Source organism: Bubalus bubalis, chromosome 21 (genome assembly GCF_019923935.1).
Source record: "Bubalus bubalis isolate 160015118507 breed Murrah chromosome 21, NDDB_SH_1, whole genome shotgun sequence".
Classification (NCBI taxonomy): Eukaryota; Metazoa; Chordata; class Mammalia; order Artiodactyla; family Bovidae; genus Bubalus; species Bubalus bubalis.
The window spans coordinates 28327849-28347593 of NC_059177.1; the positions used below are offsets into that span (position 1 = coordinate 28327849).

General features: G+C 46.0%; 1 long non-coding RNA gene across 1 annotated transcript; it reads right to left on the minus strand.

The window, feature by feature from the left end:
- Nucleotides 1-17: 17 nt before the first annotated feature.
- On the minus strand, nt 18-17705 carry LOC112581279. The gene is made up of 3 exons (XR_006547375.2): nt 17567-17705; nt 1022-1134; nt 18-107 (listed from the first exon to the last, which is right to left on the minus strand). It is a non-coding gene; the product is annotated as an uncharacterized LOC112581279 (long non-coding RNA).
- Nucleotides 17706-19745: the final 2040 nt, after the last annotated feature.

The window sequence follows — 19745 nt, forward strand, 5'->3', positions numbered from 1 at the left end:
TTCTTTCCTTCATTGTCTTACCTGATGCTTTAGAAGAATTTGAGTGTTTCAGATCATCCACTACCTTCATCCTGCCTGGAATCCAAAGACAGATGTACAATCAAAGTCTGTTAGGAAAAAAAAGGAATCAAACACTCACCATTTAATCTAGCTTTGTCTTTTCTTACGGAAAGCCTCAATTTGACCCAAGTCTACCCTACAGACTTGAACGAGCAAGTTTATCAACCAACATCATGTTTACAATTTCTGTGAAATTTCTTTGGTTTCTGGCAATCACTACTGCCTGTCAGTACTATCTAACATCTCTGAGATGTTGGTTTTCTAAGACACATCTGCAAAATCTGTAATATTTCCATAGAATAACAAGGTACACCAAAGTAGGTGGGCTTCAAAACTGGTATCTTTCAGACTCCAACAACCCACAGGATTCTACATAATGAATTTGTTACAAACTGTTACACAAGTTTCAGCTATAATACCTCCTGAAAAGACACATCCATGAATGAATGAATGAGATTATAAAGTGTATCATTTTCACTTGCCTTGATGCCAGATAATTTCTCACTGAAACTTGAAGTATCCAGGTGTTTAGGTGTCTGCAACTTAGATTCCTTCAACACACCCTGTTTGAACCAAAATTCCTCCCTTGCAGTCAGAAAGACTAATTAGTAGTCATACTCCCATTAGAACAACCTAATGAAGATAAGACACTGGTATCTTAATGGGGAGGAATAAATATATCTGTCCATTGCCTCTGCAAGACCAGGCATTGCAAAGATCATTACCCCTGCTACATGAGTTTTTGCAGAAGGTGGACTATTAGCACCATGGTTTTCAATACTCTCCAAGGTCAAGTTCCAACAGATTGGATCTTTGGCTCCAGCTCTCTTACCTCCCATCTGTCCTCACTAGTCCATGTGTTACCAAGACCCAGAACAGTCAGATGGATTACAAGTTGCTGCGAGATATATACAGGTTGTAAGAGTTAGGTGCATGGGTTTCTCTGGGGAAATAGCTTTACCTGCCTCATGCGTTCTCATTAAAGATCAGAGTGTTATATATTGGCACAAGGAGGGCAGACTTCTGATTCTCCATAACAGCCACTCCCCCTGGATGGGTGACTCAACTTTATTCCTAAAGTATAAGGGGAAAGAAATGAGAATTTTTTGATTATCCAGTGCTATACCTTTCAACACAGTAGCTACTGGCTACAGCTGGCTATTAAACACGTAAAAATATGGTTAGTCTAAACCGAGCTGTTCTGAGAAAATGGCTTTCAAAGACGTAGTACTAAAAAAAAAGACAAAATATTTCAGTAGTTCTTTACATGTTGAAATAATACTTCGCATATCTTGGATTAAAGAATTTTAATTTCACCTTTTTACTTTTTCAGGTGGTTACTAAAAACATTTCAATCACAGATGTGACTCAACACTTTATTTCTGTTGGCTAGCACCAATACCAGAGAAGGCAAGGCACCCCACTCCAGTACTCTTGCCTGGAAAATCCCATGGCGGGAGGAGCCTGGTGGGCTGCAGTCCATGGGGTCGCGAAGAGTCGGACATGACTGAGCGACTTCACTTTCACTTTTCACTTTCATGCATTGGAGAAGGAAATGGCAACCCACTCCAGTGTTCTTGCCTGGAGAACCCCAGGGACAGCAGAGCCTGGTGGGCTGCCGTCTATGGGGTCGCACCGAGTCGGACACAACTGAAGCGACTTAGCAGCAGCAGCAGCAGCAGCACCAATACAGACCATCAGGCATGTGTGTCCAAAACACGTGACCTCTCCAAATTCACAGGCCAGTTCTGCCAGGCAGAGGGCCTTGTCAACAGGTCAGATTAAGAACGGTGTCCAGATGAGTGTAGGGCTGTGATCTAAGTTTGCACCCCCTGATACCCAACCCTTTACCTTTCCCTCTTTGCCTCCACCAGCTTCTCAAGAAGTAATTCTAAATCTCTGGGTTGTGCTACTCCTTGTAGCCTAGTCAACATCATGATAAAAGGAACTGCTTCAAAGTGACAGACATGTCACTCGGTTCCCCTTGGAGTTTTAAGTGACAAAATATTCTAACACCACTGGCAAAAACATATGACATAAAAATCTAGGAACTGGAGGCACTAATTAAGCTTTTCATCTTTTAAATGAAAACAGGATGCCCTAAAAAGCAAGAACCACAAATGTGATGCGGCAGGACTATCCACTGCCAGGGGAAAGCTAGTTAGAGAACTAATGAGGATTATAAACTAAACTTTGAAAATTAACCAAATACATTATCTAGTTGGAGTCTAAGAAGTAGGTTACAGGTTACTTGTTAGCAAAATTGCCCAGAACCGAAGAAGCAAACAATTCTGCCAGAAGCAACCACAACTCCCACTTATTTCAGCTTCCCAATTTTTTTAAGTGCATTAAGATTTCTGCAGAGCATCAACTAATTAAAAAGAAGTCACTAAAACGGAGATAAGATGCAAGAATTCTCATGGCTACTGCTGTACTCTTCAATTTTGATTAAACATGAATTCCCTGAAGCAGTCAGAAAACAAAGTGTGGTTCTTTGAGTTTTGTTCAGATGGGTTCTCCTGCTTACATGATCCATTTTCCTTAGCTTCCAGTTTGAACCAATCCTGAAAGGGCAGGGGCCATGGGGCCGTGTGCTCTACCTGTAGCCTGGTACTGCCTTTTAATGGCAGAAAGCTGACCTCAGTGCACTCAGCATCTTTTTAAAATGAAAAATGAGAAAGTAATGATCCTTACTTGAATGGGGCTATTGCAGAGTTACATTTGCTTACCAATTTGGTACTTCTAGAAAAAAATCCTCAGAAACCAAATGAAACTCCCCAGATGTCAGAGCCTCTCAAAAATATATCAGGATTAAATGGAACTGTGTTCACTCCTCCTCCTCAGCTGCCACCCCTGACATTATGGGTTTGATTTGAAGAATCATCACTATGTCTATGCTCCAGGCGCTGTGTCAGAAACCAACATGGATTTGTTCAGCCAGGAGTTTTTGTGCCTGCTGTGTTTAAGATCATAATGAGTTCTCATGGAGCTCTCCTCAGTTCAGTTCAGTCGCTCAGTCGTGTCTATTTGTGACCCCATAAACTGCAGCATGCCAGGCCTCCCTGACCGTCACCAACTCCCGGAGCTTACTCAAACTCATGTCCATCGAGTCAGTGATGCCATCCAACCATCTCATCCTCTGTCGTCCCCTTCTCCTCCCGCCTTCAATCTTTCCCAGCATCAGGGTCTTTTCTAGTGAATCAGTTCTTCTTATCAGGTGGCCAAAGTATTAAATAAGAAAAGAAAAATCCAATCATCACACCAATACTTTAAACATATCAACAAGGTTAGGGGTGGAGGGCAGATAGGAGATCAAGTGCCGGATTTCAGGGAGGGTCTCTCATAGAGTTATGGTTGAGCTGAGAGCCAGTGGATGGATGTTAGTTAACTGGGAAAACAAGTCATATTTGAGGCAAAGCAAACCACGTGTGCAAAGGCCCAGAGGTGGGCACACTTTAAATAAACATGGTTTATTTCAAACAAACCTGTGTACTTGACAGAATGATGGGTAGTAAGAGTGGGGAGACAGGTAGGAGCCAAACAGCTGAGAGTACTCTGGTTCAATTTTACATTATAGCCCACTCAGCAAAGGATCAGCGAGTCAGTCACTCAGAGTTAAAAACCTGCTTGGGCAGAGTAGCAAAGTGGTCCTCCCTCCCCTCCTCCCTCCCTTCATATTTAGACACAACTCATCAGGAAGGAAGAGTCACAGACACCGAGCACAGAGTGGAGGGTGTCAAGGGGGAGGCAGTTGAGAGAGTGATGGAGTGGGAGGTCGGTGTTATCAGACATAACCTTTTACATATAGAACAGATAGACAACAAGGTCCTACTGTATAGCATGGGGAACTGTACTCAATTTTTCCAATGGAAAAAAATATTTTAAAGAACATACACACACACACATATACATATAACTGAATCACCTTGCTGTACAGCAGTAATTAACACTGTAAATCAACTGTACTTCAATAATGAATAGAACAGCCACTGTAGGAAAAAATTTTAATAAATAAAAATACTTAAAGAGAGGGCGAAAGTGAAATTTGGATGCCCAGGAAACAAACTGTACGTGTATCGCCTGAGCCTGGAGGCCACTCAGGGCATGGGCCAAGCCTACACTAATGCTACAGATGAAATATTTGTGGCCCCGGGAAACCTAATCCCTAAGGTGACGTGTGAGAAGATGGACCCTCTGGGAAGTGATCAGCTCATGAGGCTGGAGTCCTCATGAATGGGATCAGCACCCTATGAAAGAGGCCCTCCAGAGACCCCACCTCCACCATGCAATGAGACAGAAGATACCCACTGCAATCCCCAAGAGGGCTGCTCCCGAGCCTGAGCTTGCTGACACCTGGGTCTCAGACATCCAGTGGTCAGAGATGAGAGACATTTCTTCTGTTTAGAAGCCACCCCATCTTATCGTATTTTGTTAACAGCAGTTCAGAACAGATAGAGACATTTGGTTTCTCTTGAAGGAATCACCACGTGGTACCAAATACTACTACAACCATTTTTCAGAAAACTCTAAAAGGACGCCAGATGTGAGTTACAAATCCGGGCTCTACTGCAGCTGGCAGGGGACAAAGGTCTGTCTAAGGACATGAAGTGCAGTTGACTGGCTTGCCTCTGAGACCTGGGTTCGATCCCTGGGTTTGGGAAGATCCCCTGGAGAAGGGAAAGGCTACCCACTCCAGTATTCTGGCCTGGAGAATTCCATGGACTGTATAGTCCATGGGATCGCAAAGAGTCAGACACCACTGAGCAACTTTCACAGTACAGAGCTCTCTGATCTAAAAAATACAGACATGAAGCCAGCTCTCAATGAAAGTTAATTCACTGTGCAAACTCAGGGAACTCTTCTTTAAAAAGTCTGAATGCTTACATGTTACAGGCTCTCTGGTCGCAAGATCCACCCGCACACCACCCCTCTCCCTGGGTGTGGATGCCCACCATTCCGCAATCGCTCTGTGGTCTGCAAGCACACAATCTTTTCTTTACGCGCCAGCTCTACAATGCCCCCTCCCCCACCACAGCATAAAGAACTGTTTTCCCTTAGGCAACCTGACTGAATATATGAGATTTCCCACTGGGGAGGAGAAGCCAACCCAGGTCCTACCTGGCCCACCTGCCAGGATTCCAACGGATCACGGAAGTGGCCGAATGAAGAAGGGCAGACACACAGGAAAGAACAGCAAAGAGAGCTTTGCCTTGCTGCCCATCTGCCTTCAGCCCTTCTCAGCCCTTCAGGTGGCCAAGGAGCATCTACTACATACTGATCCCTCTGCTGGGACCAGGAACACACTGGGGGCAAGACGGAGATGAATCCCCTTCACGGAATACCCCTTCTGCCAGTGGCAAGCTAAAAAAGAAAAAAAAAAAAGTGCAAATAAACAAAAGACAAAGACTTGCAAATCATATTGGGCAAACAAGCACAGGCTGAGAGAAGCACTACCCACTCAAGCAGGGGGTCTCACAATAGGATCCCTGAACTCACAGCACCAGCAGCACCTGCGATATTACTGGAAATGGAAATTCCTGGGCCCCACCCCAGACCAACTGATTCAGACACTTAGAGGTCACGCAGTCTGCTTTCTTCAAGCCCTTCAAGTGACTAGATGCATGCCAAAGTTTCAGAAACTGTAAACAAACAGGAATTTTGACTGTTTGGGTTCTGAAGGGTTTTTTTTTTTCCTTGTTGGTTTCTTTTGATCCCTAATTCTTAGACCAGTTCCTGACATAGCAGGGGCCTTAGAGAATATGTGGAGTGAACCATCAGGTGGGTTATCGTACTTTAAGCTGGATTATCAGAAAAGACCACCCTAAATATCTAAGTGAGATCTAAAGTTGGGGAAAGAGACAGCCATGCACAGTGTGGGCAAGGATATTCCATGCCACCTCTCACAGAAAGTACAAAAGCTCTCGGGTAGGAAGGCATTTTCTCTGGAACCAGACTGCCTGACAAGCCATGCTTTGCAGTTTCAGTGTCCCATCTCTGATTCTAGGATCCAGAGTCTTATCCACCCTCAAGGAACACAAAGGTAGGCATCCTTGTTGCTTAATGAGCAGTTGAAAAACCTACCCTCTCTGTAAGCAGGACTGCCTCTCTTATTTGGCTGCACTTGGAAGAGCAGGGCCTGCTGTAGCCCAGGCCCTCGTTTAAAGAGGCTGGTTGGTTCTCCCCTCAGGGTGAAGTCTCAGTGACCTCGGACAAAGCGCTTCCCAGCTGTCACCCAGTAAGCAAGGTGCGAGACCCTGGGTAGTCTGACTTCCTACACTGTAACCCGCAGTCCTCCTCACTTCAAGACAATAAACAAGGAACGCTCCAGAACAAATTCAAGACAGCTTTATAAAAGGATGAACAACAGCTGATGAAAGAAAGCAATGATAAATACGACTGCAGTGTCTCAAGGTGCCTGGAGCCGGAGGAGCGGGTTGGGGTCAGGTCAAAGCTGATGGTCACAGCACAGTCAAGACCCAGCCGCGGCCTACACAACACACAAGGCCAGCCAGCCTGAGACATCTCCCGCATTCACCTTCATCCAGAAAACAAAAAAAGATGCAATCTTTCCTCTAATTACAGCCCTTGGGAAAATATCCTTTTAATACTAAAAAATACCTGCAGAATATTCACACTCAGTTGAGTGTGTATATAGTTGTAAAAAGAATGTGCTGTAGATGTCTTTAAGATCCCCACCATATTTTTTCACTTCTAGCAGACAATCAGAACTTAGATGAGGGGCAAGTAAACTCTTTCAGTAAGTATCTTAGGTTATGTGGGGCCAGAGACAGAATCAAGGATATGAACATTTCCACAACTTTCAGTGATGAACTTCAAAGTATATGAGTACAATTTTTAGAAATACAGGACTACTAATGACAAGAATGGGATCAAGATATGTGTGTGTCGGGGGCGGAGGGGGTGGGGGTAACATTCTGCTTACCTGGGGATCAAAGCTAAGGGTTCCTATCATTAAATCGGTTACAAATATTCATCAGTAAAAACCATTCTTCAATCATGGGCTATAAAATAACAGAGGGCAGACTGCATTTAGCTCATGGGTCCTAGTTTGCTGATTTCCAGCTGAGATCCTGTATTAGGATTCTCCAAAGAAGCAGTGTGAGAGTGAGTGTGCGAGAGAATGTCCGGGTGTGTATGAGATAGAAAGGTATTTTCTACAAGGAACTGGCTGTGTGTGTGTACACACAGAACATGTGTATGGATGTAGACAGAGAGAGATTTTCTATAAGGGATTGGCTCACATACCTGTGCAGGCAAGCACGTCCCATGATGTGCATGGCGAGCTAGCAAGCTGGGGCCCAGGAGACCCAATGGTGCAGTCCTGGTCAGAAGGCCGGTCAGCTCGAGACCCAGGAATTGCTAATGCGTCAGCTTGAGCCCAAAGGCAAGAAAAGGCTGATGTCCTAGTCCGAAGGCCATGAGGCAGGAAGAAATCTCTCTTGAGAGGAGTAGCATCCTTTTTGTTCTATTCAGGACATCAACTGAGTGGATGAGGCCCGCCCACACTGAGAGGAATCTATTTTACTCAGTCTCTTGATTTAAATATTCATCTCATCCCAACACACCTCGTTTCTGAGTATCTATTTAAAAGTGAAGTAAAATCATAGCCAGTGTGCAGAGAGCCGGGTACAGGCATCATTGCAGGGTCAGAAGATTGGGTGCAAACTGGCAACTGGTCAGGTGGCCCAGATTCCAATATGAGAACAGCAAGAAGATGGAGGAGAATCCAGTCTCTCCCCCCTGGATTTCAGGGCTCAGGACAGAGACTGGACCTCTGGCTGATTGGAAAGGGCTGGAGCATGAAAAGGGTATCCGAACAGAAGACATCGCATGGGGCCCCCAGAAGGTGCTCGCATCCCTGCAGGAAAGGAGGAAGAGGGAGGGGCCTCGGCCAAGACAACTCACACAGTCACCCACTGGCGAGGCAGCCAGTGGGCAAATCTGCGATACTTTTATAAGGATTCTTCTCAACAGAAGTCAGAGATCAAGTCTAACTCTGCTCAAAGGGTCAGCAACACAGTCTTGAATATTTTCAAAATATTAGTCTACCAAGATGCTAAGAAGTATTATTATGAAAACGTTCCATATTCTGAAAGGAATATAGGTACATTGGATTAAACCAAGTGAAACATTATTTATAGACTGTAGGACTTCACAGTGACTTTGATATGACATGGAATGTTATAAGCCTCCCCAAAAAAGAAAGAAATACACTCACTTACGTGTGGAATCTGAAACATGCCACAAAAGAACAAATCTATGGAACAGCAGCAGACTCACAGACACAGTGGACAGACCTGTGGTTGCCAAGGGAGGAGGGAAGGGAGAAGGATGGATTGGGAGCTTGGGATTAGAGGATGCAACCTGTTACACAGTGAATGGAGAAACAACGAGGCCTGGCTGTACATATGGCACAGGAAACTATATTCAATATCATAATGGAAAGGAATATGAAAAAAGAATTACATATAATAGTTTTGCTGTATGGTAAAAACTACCACAACACTGTAAATCAATCATATTGCTGTTTAATTGCTAAGTTGTGTCCGACTCTTTCATGACCCCGTGGACTGTAGTCCACCAGGGCTCCTCTGTCCATGAGATTTCCCAGGCAAGAATACTGGAGTGGGTTGCCAATTCCTTCTCCGGGGAATCTTCCCGACCCAGGGATCAAACCTGAGTCTCCTGCAATGGCAGCAAGATTCTTTATAGCTGAGCCATCAGGGAAGCCCCAAATCAACTATAAATAAAATACTTTCTTAGAAAAGAGAAATATCAAAGACTCCAATTTTATTTCATTGCCAACTTTTCATTTTATAGTTCTTTTCACAACACCCAATCACATCTCTGAGAACAACTTACTTAAGGAAGTAATTGGATAATGCTGGTAAAGAGCTTTGAAGGATGAATACTTTTAGAGAGGAAGCAGTAAGTCAGCTGACAATCAAGCCAGCCAGCCAGACTTCCATGGCTCCCCTGCAGAGAAAGAAAAAGTTAGTCCCTGCCATTTTCTCCTCACAGGTCTCTACCTGGGGCAGAAAGAGCTGGAGTCCTTAAGAAACATCGTCCAGTTCTCCCACATCAAGGAATCAATCTACCATTTAAAGACTGGTGAGGCAGTAAAAGCAAGAAATTATTCCAAGCAGAAAAACTGAAAAAGCTTAAAATGTGATTAGCTTTCCTGATAAGAGCAATGCCTGAGGGTGACCATAAATTGTTGATAGCAGCCTTCTACAGGCCTATCTTTGGTGCAACAGGATCAGAAGGCAAACAGAAACTGAATTCTTAGCTATTAGCCCATTAAAGATGCCTTCCAGCCTAGGGCACACAGATAAGGGCCCTCAACAAGATAGTCCAACAGGTTTTATCAAGTCCTCACTCCATGCGATCACAGAATTATGGACTTGGAAGCTTTCTCAGTCTAACCTTCTCACTTTAAAGTTAAAGAAAGTTAGCCCAGTGGGGCTGAGTGGTACTGAAGGTCACCTAGCAGGTTCATGGAAAACCAAGAATAGAAAAACCTCAGCTTCTAGTTTACACTCCACACTCATCACTATACGATTGTCCCGTTACTGTATTACTGTATCCCCAAGGGCTCTAGGAGTCAAGTAAAATCAAGGAGAACCTGTCAGATGTCTGGGAGCAGGCAGGTGCTAAAAGAGCAGCTGGAACAAGCTCTTACTGTTTAGGAAATGGCAACCCACTCCACTATTCTTGCCTGGGAAATCTCATGGACAGAGGAGCCTGGCAGACTATAGTCCATAGGGTCGCAAAGAGTCAGACATAACTGAGTGCACACATACACACATACCATATGCCAGGTGCTGAGCCAAGCTCTTAAGCCTCAGCTGGCTTGTAGAAACCCCCTTGAAGTGTGCGCCTCTGCATCAGTGAGGATGTCAGCTTTCTGCAAGTTTCAGGGACCTGTTCAAAGTCACACACAGCAAGCAGCAGGGCTGCCAGGCGCCTTCAGGGCTCACCACAAGGCCAGTGTTCTTGACTGCTCCTACAGGACTCTCTGAGCAGTCCTGAAATCAAGAGCATCACTTTAAAGAAACAAGACTGCAAAACAACTATACTCCCCCCAAAAAAAGCTCATTTGAAAAAAATAAAATTACCTTCCACAGCAAGGGAAAAAATAAAGAATATATGTTTTTCAGATTTCCTGTAGCCTAAGTATACTCATGCAACCAAAGGCATGACTAAGAGTGACCCCATGAGGTCAATTTGCCTCTGTCCTTACGCCTCTGCCAGTGACCATCTCAAGCCTCTGCAGTCTTTTCTTTTTCTCTTGCCAAAGTGAGAGCAAGCCTACAGAGTTTCTTCCGCAAGAAAATACCTGAAGAACCATTTCTATATTCGCCTGGACACTGATGCACAATTACATGCTTACTTACAAAAGTACAGTAATTTCTATTATCTTTTCCCCGTAAAAAGACACCATGGCCATTTGCCTGTGTAAATGAATGTAAGTCTGCATCCTAACTTTCACAAGAGCACAGTAGACCATCACAGGGGCGCACACGCGATGAGGTGAGACTTCTGCAGTGGTGCCAACGTCTGACTATCCTAACCGGTTCTGCAGTAAACTTGCAGGTAGAATCATCTCTGTTCCACGGTTTCATTACTGAGGCATCCCACAAGTGGAACTGCAATATCCTTTTTCATTTTGAGAGATACCACTTCCAGGAAGGTTGTGCCAAGGCTCCACCGACCAGCTGTGTGGAATGTGTTAGCAGATCCCCTCACTAAGCAACCAGAGAAATGCCATCCATACAGACGACTGTCTGTTAACACAGGGGAAACACCCAAGCCAACCCAACCCAAGTCAGACATCCCCAGCCACCAGCCTTGCTCAGCAGGGCCACAACTATGGCCCTTTTAACTGGTCTTCCAAGTTCAGTCTTGCCCGCTCCGCCCATCCTTCCTCCACAAGGCAGTCAAAAAGATCTCTTTCAAATACAAATCTGATCGCGTCCCCCTGAGCCTAAATGTTCCACTTCGCACTGCTCTTATGAACACTCTCCAGATCCTGCAGATGACTCAACCAGCCCTACGGATGCTCTGCCATCCCTTCCATTTCTTCCAGAACATTCTTTCCCACTCAGGACCTTGGCAACCCCTGCTTTTGTTTTCTAGAATCTCTTCCTTGCCTCTCCCCCTGGTCTCTCCTCCTCTCAAGAACCTTCTCAGAGAAACTTTGCCATTCACACACATCTTGCAGACTAAGGAATGTCCCCCACTGTCAACATGTAGAACACTTAAAATTTTACTTTCTGAAATGTATTAAAATGTTAGTTTAATGTCTGTACCTCTGATTGACTCTAAGCTCCATGAGGACACGCTGAGACCCAGCACAGTGCTCTGACACAGGAGATACTTGATGAACGGCAGAAAAAAGAGAAGGAAGGCGGAAAAAAGGAAGGGAGGAGAAAGAAGCAGGAAAAGAGAGGGAGGGGGGAGGAGGGACTTAGATTTTCCACTGTGATTTTCCAAAGAGTGGGAAAAGGGGAAGAAGAACTTAGAGCCACGAGTGCAGAACTAGAGATGGGAGTTCTTTTTTTTCTCACATTTCCTTTAGTTTCAGCCACTGGATAAATACTGATCAGTACTCACCATGTCCTGCTGCTGCTGCTAAGTCGCTTCAGTCGTGTCCGAGTCTACGCGACACCATAGACGGCAGCCCACCAGGCTCCCCCGTCCCTGGGATTCTCCAGGCAAGAACACTGGAATGGGTTGCCATTTCCTTCTCCAATGCATGAAAGTGAAAAGTGAAAGTGAAGTCGCTCAGTCGTGACTGACCCTTCGAGACCCCATGGATTGCAGCCCACCAGGCTCCTCCTTCCCTGGGATTTTCCAGGCAGGAGTACTGGAGTGGGGTGCCACTGCCTTCTCTGACCCATCATGTCCTAGGCACTGCTATAGACAGCAGAGAAGGTGCTTAGCCTTCTGGAGGTCCTGTCTCAGGATGGGAGAGAAAAGAGAATAAATAATGAACACACACCTGAACAGGACCACCAGGGTGAAGAAGCCTGTAACACACGTAGGTCATGAAGAACAAGCGTGGACACTGCTACAGGGGGTCAGGGAAGGCCTCTCTGAGAGGTGCTATGTGAGGAAACGGCAACAAGAACGGAGGCCAGGGAAAAGCACACGTGGCTTTTAAAAATAAGATGGAGTCAGCTTTACTTTGAAGCTGACGTACATACTTCCAACCGGCAGAAAGAAACCAACATCCTCAGGACGTGGGCTAGACTCCTAGGGCTGTTACAACACCGCACCTCAAACTGAGTCAGCTGACACGACGGTCACTTACTGTCTGACAGTGCTGGAGGCTAGAAGTTTGAAATCAAGGTGACAGCAAGACCGCACTCCCTGCGAAGGCTCCAGGGAAGACGGTGATCCATGTTTCTCTCCCAGCTTCTAGGGGCCCGAGGTGCTCCTTGGCTTGTAGACGCTACATCCCAATCCTGACTCCAGTGTCGCCTAACCATCTTGCCAGTGCTTGTCTGTCTCCATGTCCAAATGTCCCCATTTATAAGGACTCTGGTCACACAGGATTAGGGCCCACCCCCCAGACCTCAATTTACCTGGACCACCTCTGTGTCAAGACCCTCTCTCCATACGATTGAATAAGCTGAAATTCTTAGAGAGGAAGTGAAATCTATCAACTCAGAGATTAAATTTAAAATGTTTAAAAGGGTTTAATGGCATCTAATAGTACATCATCTCAAATAATAAAGTCTCCTTTAATGTGATTGCTAAAATGTGAGGTTTATAAATAAGAAGATTAAGAAGCTGGAATTATAAATTTAAAGAAAAAGTAGAGTATGACTTTAATAAACTGATTCTTTTAATAAAAGTACTGAATAATTTTTATACCATCCAGGATGCCATAAAACTAACATTAACACAAAGAAACACTGCCCACCCCACCCCCCCACAACACATGAACTGTGAACTTCCAGATGTTCAAGCTGGATTTAGAAAAGGCAGAGGAACCAGAGATCAAATTGCCAACATCCGTTGGATCATCAAAAAAGTGAGAGTTCCAGAAAAACATCTACTCCTGCCTTTGTTGCTGAGTTCTCTATAAAGCTAGAAAATCTTACCAGCAGAGTTTAAGAAACTCCCTGTTCATACCCTCAGCACCAAAATATATTATAATTTCAAAATATTAATGAACTATTTACCTTAATTTCCATTTCTTTGACTACTAGTAAAGGAAATTGTTCTTAAAAAAAAAATGAGCTACAAAATCTGTAATCACAACCCCTGAAGCTTCCAATACTTTGGCCACCTAATGTGAAGAGCTAACTCACTGGAAAAGACCCTGATGCTGGCAAAGACTGAAGGCGGGAGGAGAAGGGGACGACAGAGGATGAGATGGTTGGATGGCATCACCGACTCGATGGACATGAGTGTGAGTAAACTCCGGGAGACAGTGAGGGACAGGCTTGCCTGGAAAGCGGCAGTCCACAAGGTCGCGAAGAGTTGAACACGACTGAGCAACTGAACGACGACAAAGCACACAAAGGCCTCCCATCAGCATCGCCTCACCCGGGCTGACAGGGTATCCCCCACCCACCACCCACAGGGCCCAGGCTCAGATGGCCCTGGCTGCTGGCAGCTAAGGCAAGAGAGGTCACGTCCTCCTCGGCCCTGGGGAGAGCAGCCGAGCTGGCAGCATCCTGGGCCCAAGTGATGCACAAGTCCTGCTGTTTCTGCTAATGGGCCAAAGCAGCAGAAACGCAGAGCCCCAACTCCTCTGCCCTCGAGAAAGGTCAGCTCACAGCCTGCGTTTTATGTTCACCCACTGCAACATCTGAGCAACTGTCAGAGGAGAGCTAAACACGGGTTGACTTTAAGCCTTGAGAAGAGGGGATTAATCCTAACAAATCAGGTGGGCTGGGAGGTCTCTGCTGATGGCCGGGTCGCATTAACAGCGTGTCTCTGCACACTGAGGCCCCATCTTTATGACTCTGCCAGGGCAAGGATAAACCCCAGGCTCGTAATGTCTCCCCCCGCAAGGCTGTGATAATCCTCGCCGTTGTCTGAGCTGAGCGAGTAACAGTGAAAATGGATGAGAAGTAGATGTTTATGTCCTTCCTATCAAATTCTCAGCTATAAACACAGAGGGCACTGAAGGTGATGGCGGCGCTGACGAACGCCTCCTTTTTGAAGAGCAAAAAGAAGGCTAAAACACCAAAGAGAAGGGCAGCGATTCCAGATTTGTCACCCAGCCTTCTCTCTGCTTTTGGCCCTTCCCTCCCCCTGCATCTAGTTTAATGTCAAAAATACACTTTGTGGGCAGGAGGAGACGCAGTGAAATCAGGACAGTTTTCTTTCTGGGTTGGAAGTTTAGTCTCAAGGTGACCTCAGAAGACTTCTGACAGCCTCCATCTATCACCACGTGTCACACATGTCATCACTGAACTGTCTGTGCCCTCCTGCCCAGGGGGACATTCCTGTGTGCCCCTAAGAGCTCTGAGGTCAGTGTCTGACTTAGAATTTCTCTGGTATTCTCAGAGAAAGAAAACATCCACAGTTGGGACTAGGGAGAGACACTGACTGTGGGTGTAAAATTTAAGTGGGTGCCAAAACCTTGGATACTAAGGACAGATAATATTTTAATGCAACTCCCTTAAAAAAAAAATCAAAGCGTCAACCTATGGCTCTTGTATTGGTCACCTATTTTCATAAATAAAGTTTTATTGGTAATCAAGCGCTGGGATTGGAGTAAGGCAAGTTGGTTTAGTTGCTAAGTCATGTCCGACTCTTGTGACCCCATGGACTACAGCCCGCCAGGCTCCTCTGTCCATGGGATTCTCCAGGCAAGAATAATGGAGTAGGTTGCCATTCCCTTCTCCAGGGGATCTTCCTGACCCAGGAATCGAACCCAGATCTCCTGCACTGCAGGCAGATTCTTTACTAACTGAGTTACGAGGAAGCGTGAGATAGGAGATAAGTAGTAAGGCAGGTAAGACAGTGTGGGACAATCACAGGGTCAGGTCTTCCGTTTTTTTTGCAATTTGGGTATTTTGTCTTCATGGATTTTGGTGTTCTAAAAACATTATACAAAAGTACTATGTACATCTTTAGTACTAAAGTGACTTTTCTGGCACCATTTGAAATTTATACTCCGTACCCCTCTCCCAAGTCCCTGCCCCAACCAACTTTTCTGAAGTTGTACTGGAGTTCTGACAGAGCCCATATCCCGACTTTTCCGAAGTTCTGTTCTAATGTAACTGACATTGCCAAGGTACTCCTATTTACAAGCACTGTTCCAAAGATGTTTCAAACGCGTACATTTGCTCACTGAATTTCCCACTGAGTGTGTAAACTGAGACACTGAGAAGTCAAGTAACTTGCCCCTGGTCACACAGCTCATAGTGGACCTGGGATCTGAACTCAGAGATTTCAGCTCTGCAACTGGCCTCGGCCACCGGTTCACTCTCCATTTTGCTTTTTTTTCCCCCTGTTCTCTTCCATTTCTAAACGTATTCCATCCACTTTCTCAGCACACAGTGATTTCTTAATCCAATTTATCCAGGCTTTATGCTGATAAGTTATTTCTACTGTCAGACACAGATGGCTTTACAGGAGACCAGCCAGCTAAGTGCACTGCCTAAGAATGCAATACAACTTGTTTTTCTAACCAGCTAGATTGGTTTACGTGGTGAGATAAATATTGAGCTAGGAGCAACAGCAGCACATCATGGAGAGAGACGTGGCCCCCATTCAGGCTGGCTGGGAGGGCTCCCAGCACCCCTCCTAGGATGCTCAGGACGCAGCGGCTCGCGTCAGCAGCTCCTTTGTGTAAACCCTGGGATTCATGTCCTGCCTGCAGGCACTGAGGCGTGGGAACTGGCTGCCCAGGGTTGCCCACGTATATGTGCTGTCTCCTTGAGTGGCTTCCACAGACGTTATCTCTTCTTGCAATCCCTGTTCCTTTAAGGGAGAAGGAAGGTTGTTGGCGATGGTTTCAGCACAATAATTACTAGTGGCGCCTTAGGAACAATTATTAAAAACCATCATTATCATCCTCACCACTAACCCTGATGGACCCGGAGTAGCTGGCAAAGCGGGTTCTCCCCATGCCCGGGGCTCTGCTATATCACTGCAAAAGCTCCCAGACCTGCATGGCTCACAGCGCAGCCAATGACACCCTGACCAGGGTCTCTGGTGACGTACAAATCAAGAGGCGTCTTTCTCAGATTAAAAACCACAAAGTACCCACTTTGGGGAAGTCCCCGTTCATCCTGACAGTGACTCTGCAGGACAGGGCGATGCTGCTTAGAGAGGCACAAGGACTTCAACTCCACCACCGACCAGCTCGGGTCTCTGGGCAGCTCACCCCATGCCTTGGAGGGCTGTTGGGGGACAGGGACGACGCTGAGGGCATCTGACTCCCTACTCCACGCCACCACCCACATCTCTGAATGTGGCTGCAGGAAACATCACAGAGGGGCTCGCTGACCCTGTGAGAAATTCACACTCACCACTCTCAGGCGCCCACCGAGAATTTCCAGGCCAACGGCACCTCTCTGGTTAAGTTTACTTTCCCAGTTTCTCAATGACTCTTTCACACCTTCTGTGTCCTCAACCCCACTTATGTCTCTCCCCTGCTGTCTCCCAGCCAGGGCCCTGGCTGACTCTCCAGAAAGAAAGTAGAAGTAGTAAGACAAGAACTCCACTGTGATGTCCACCTGACCTGCAGGCAGACACCCATCCCTGCTTCAAACGGTCAGTTCTCGTCAAGAAAATGTGATTCAAAACTGCAAAGCAATTATCTTTCAATTAAAAATAAATTGACAAAAAATAAAAGAAACTGTGATTATTCTGTAAAATTTACTGTCCTCTGGATGTTTCCCCCTTTCTGAGGGCTTAGATCCACTCTTTCCTGTGACATCATTACCTCCCTGCTAACAGGATCATTGGAAAAAAAGAAAAAAGGAGCATCTCCCATCTTTAAAAAAAAAAATTCCTCCTGCTTAATCCCAGGACCCCCTGCAGACATCGCAGCATCTCCCAGATCCGCTCCACATCAGTGGTCTAATTCTGTGTCCTCCTGCTGTCTGCACTTCCTCAAAGCCTGTTTCCTTCTCACTGACTCCAGCTGGATGCCTGTCCTCACAAGTGTATATGAGTCCTCAGCTGCCCAGGGGACCCCTGTGCTGACCAGGGTTGAGAGCCCGTTTCTGGCCTCATCTCCCCCCGATTCCCGAGCACCCTTCAGTGTATCTGCTCACACGCTCCTTCACACCCTCGCGCGACATCCAGCCGCCGCGATCCTCTGTCCGTCCTACCCAACGGCTGGCGCTCAGTGTCCTCATGCCAGCCTGTCCCCGGGCTCCCAATATGACTGCCCGCACCCCCCACAGGGACAGCAGAAGACCTTCTGGGTTCCACCATAAGCTCCTTCCACTTCACTTCATCTAGCTCCATGACTATCATTCATATGCAGTGGCTCCCAAGCTGTTACCTGAACCCCATCCTCCCGACACTGACTTCACGCCCCTGGTTGTGCTCAGGAGACTCCAGATCACAGTCCATGGAGAGATGAGAAGGCTTCATGTCCCAATCTCCACAGAGCTCACATGCAGGTATTCACTCAGGAAAAATTCATCCTTGATGACGGTTGTGTTTTCCTGCCTGAAATAAAAAGCACTGTCCTTTTAAATTAACATTCTGGAACCATACTCTCATAGTTGCTCTTTTCAATAAACTTGCTCCCTAGACTCCCCCAAAGACACCCCAAATCTTGACATTATTCTTGGTGATTCTCTTCCCATATCCAGGTCACCTGCACTCCCTGCCTTCTCTGCTGCTAGAACAAATCCCTTCTTGGCCTTCTCCCCTGACCACCTAGTCAGGCCATCAGCGCCTCTCCGTGAGTTCCTGTAAGTTTTCGATGGGCTCCGTGGATTCCACCCAGCCTCCTTTCTTTCATTTCACCCCAAAGGGAGCATCCAAGTGAGCTGGCCAAAGCTGCACTCCAACCCTGCTGCTTTGCCTGCCCTCGCCTCACAGAAATGAAAACTCTCCATAGGCTTCCCATGGTATGTGGGGTAAAACTGATGCCTCACCCAGCCTAGAGTATCCCACAGCCTCAGTCCCTGGAGCCTCCAATCTCTTCTAAATCTTCCTCATCACTCACAGAGCATCAACCATCAATCCTTTTATAGGCTTCTTGGTGACATCAGTTTCCACCTCCAGTTTTTGCTCCAGCTGCTCTCGATGTTTCTGCAGACTCTCCCCTGGCCTTGGCAAAGCAGCTCTCTCTCATCACTCAGAAGTCAGTTTAAATATTCTATCTCTAGGGACACCTGCCCTGACACCCTCAATCTAAACTCGTCCCCCTGTAACTTTCCAGCACTCACCCCTTTTACTCTCTACACAGTACTTAAGACTACCTGACCATATTGACCTTGCTTATTTTTTTTATTGCACTGCCATCAAGAATATAAGTTCCCCCAAACAGAGATACCTGTTGGCCTCTGCAACCCACCCACCTCAATTTAAAACACTGTCTGGCCATATGGTAGGTGCTCAATAAATATATGTTGAAAGAAACAAATCTGTATAGCACATAATTCATAGACACTAGCCCAGAATATTTATATACACACACATATATACACATGTATACATATGTGTATAAAACATGTAACTCTGTGTATGTGTTCATGACTCCCACTTTCTACCACACTGCTTAAAGATATGAGGACCCCATGATAAGTCAGCAAAAAGAACTGAGACTCCCGGAAAGCTTTCACTGATGAAAACATGCAGTTGGCCCGGCTTCCTTCCAAAAATCTCAATAGATACTTGTTGTTGTTCAGTCGCTCAGTCATGTCCGACTCATGGCGACCCCATGGACTGCAGCACACCAGGCTTTCCTGACCTTCACTATCTCTCAGAGTTTGCTCAGACTCACACGACAAAGGTTTAAAAAAAGTATAAACTCACAAGGACGAAGAGAATAGGAGATAAGATGCCAAGGCATCAGCAAAATTGTTCTGGACACAGAATGCAGGGCCATAAGTGTGCATGGGAGGTTGGGGGAAGAAACAGGATGCCAACTTGTAAAGCTGACTCAACCACAGACAGGGAATCGGAGTCACCAGCTATCTCTAACGGGAGGGGCAGTGGGTAAGGTTAAAATGAGAACTAGCTCAAAGTTCAGGAAAGGAATATTTAAACCAGCAGGGGACCTCCCCTAACACCGAAAGGCTAGATCAGGATCCACCCTGACCTCAGGAATTGGTGGGACTTTTATATCTGGAGACGTCAGACCAGAAATGTTTTCCAAACCTGAAAACACAAGGCCCAGTGAAAACTCAAGTGAGGCATCAAACTGAAAACAGGATGCAATAAAAGTCTGCATATCAACGCCGAGTCCCGTCCCTCTGTCCATCGTTACTCCGAGCATCGTTAGTACAGGGAGCTGAACTGCAGAGGAGGAGGTATGGAAGGACGAACAGGGGGACCCAAGGGATAAAAGAGCCTAGCTTGCAAAACTGACTGATGTGAGAGAAAAATACTTTCAGACACCAACATTTGATGAGTATCGTCATAAAAAAGGCAGGAATGCACCTGGTTACCTTACAGAGAAGCCATCAATCTCATCCTACCAAACACAGCCACTCCAAACAGAAATG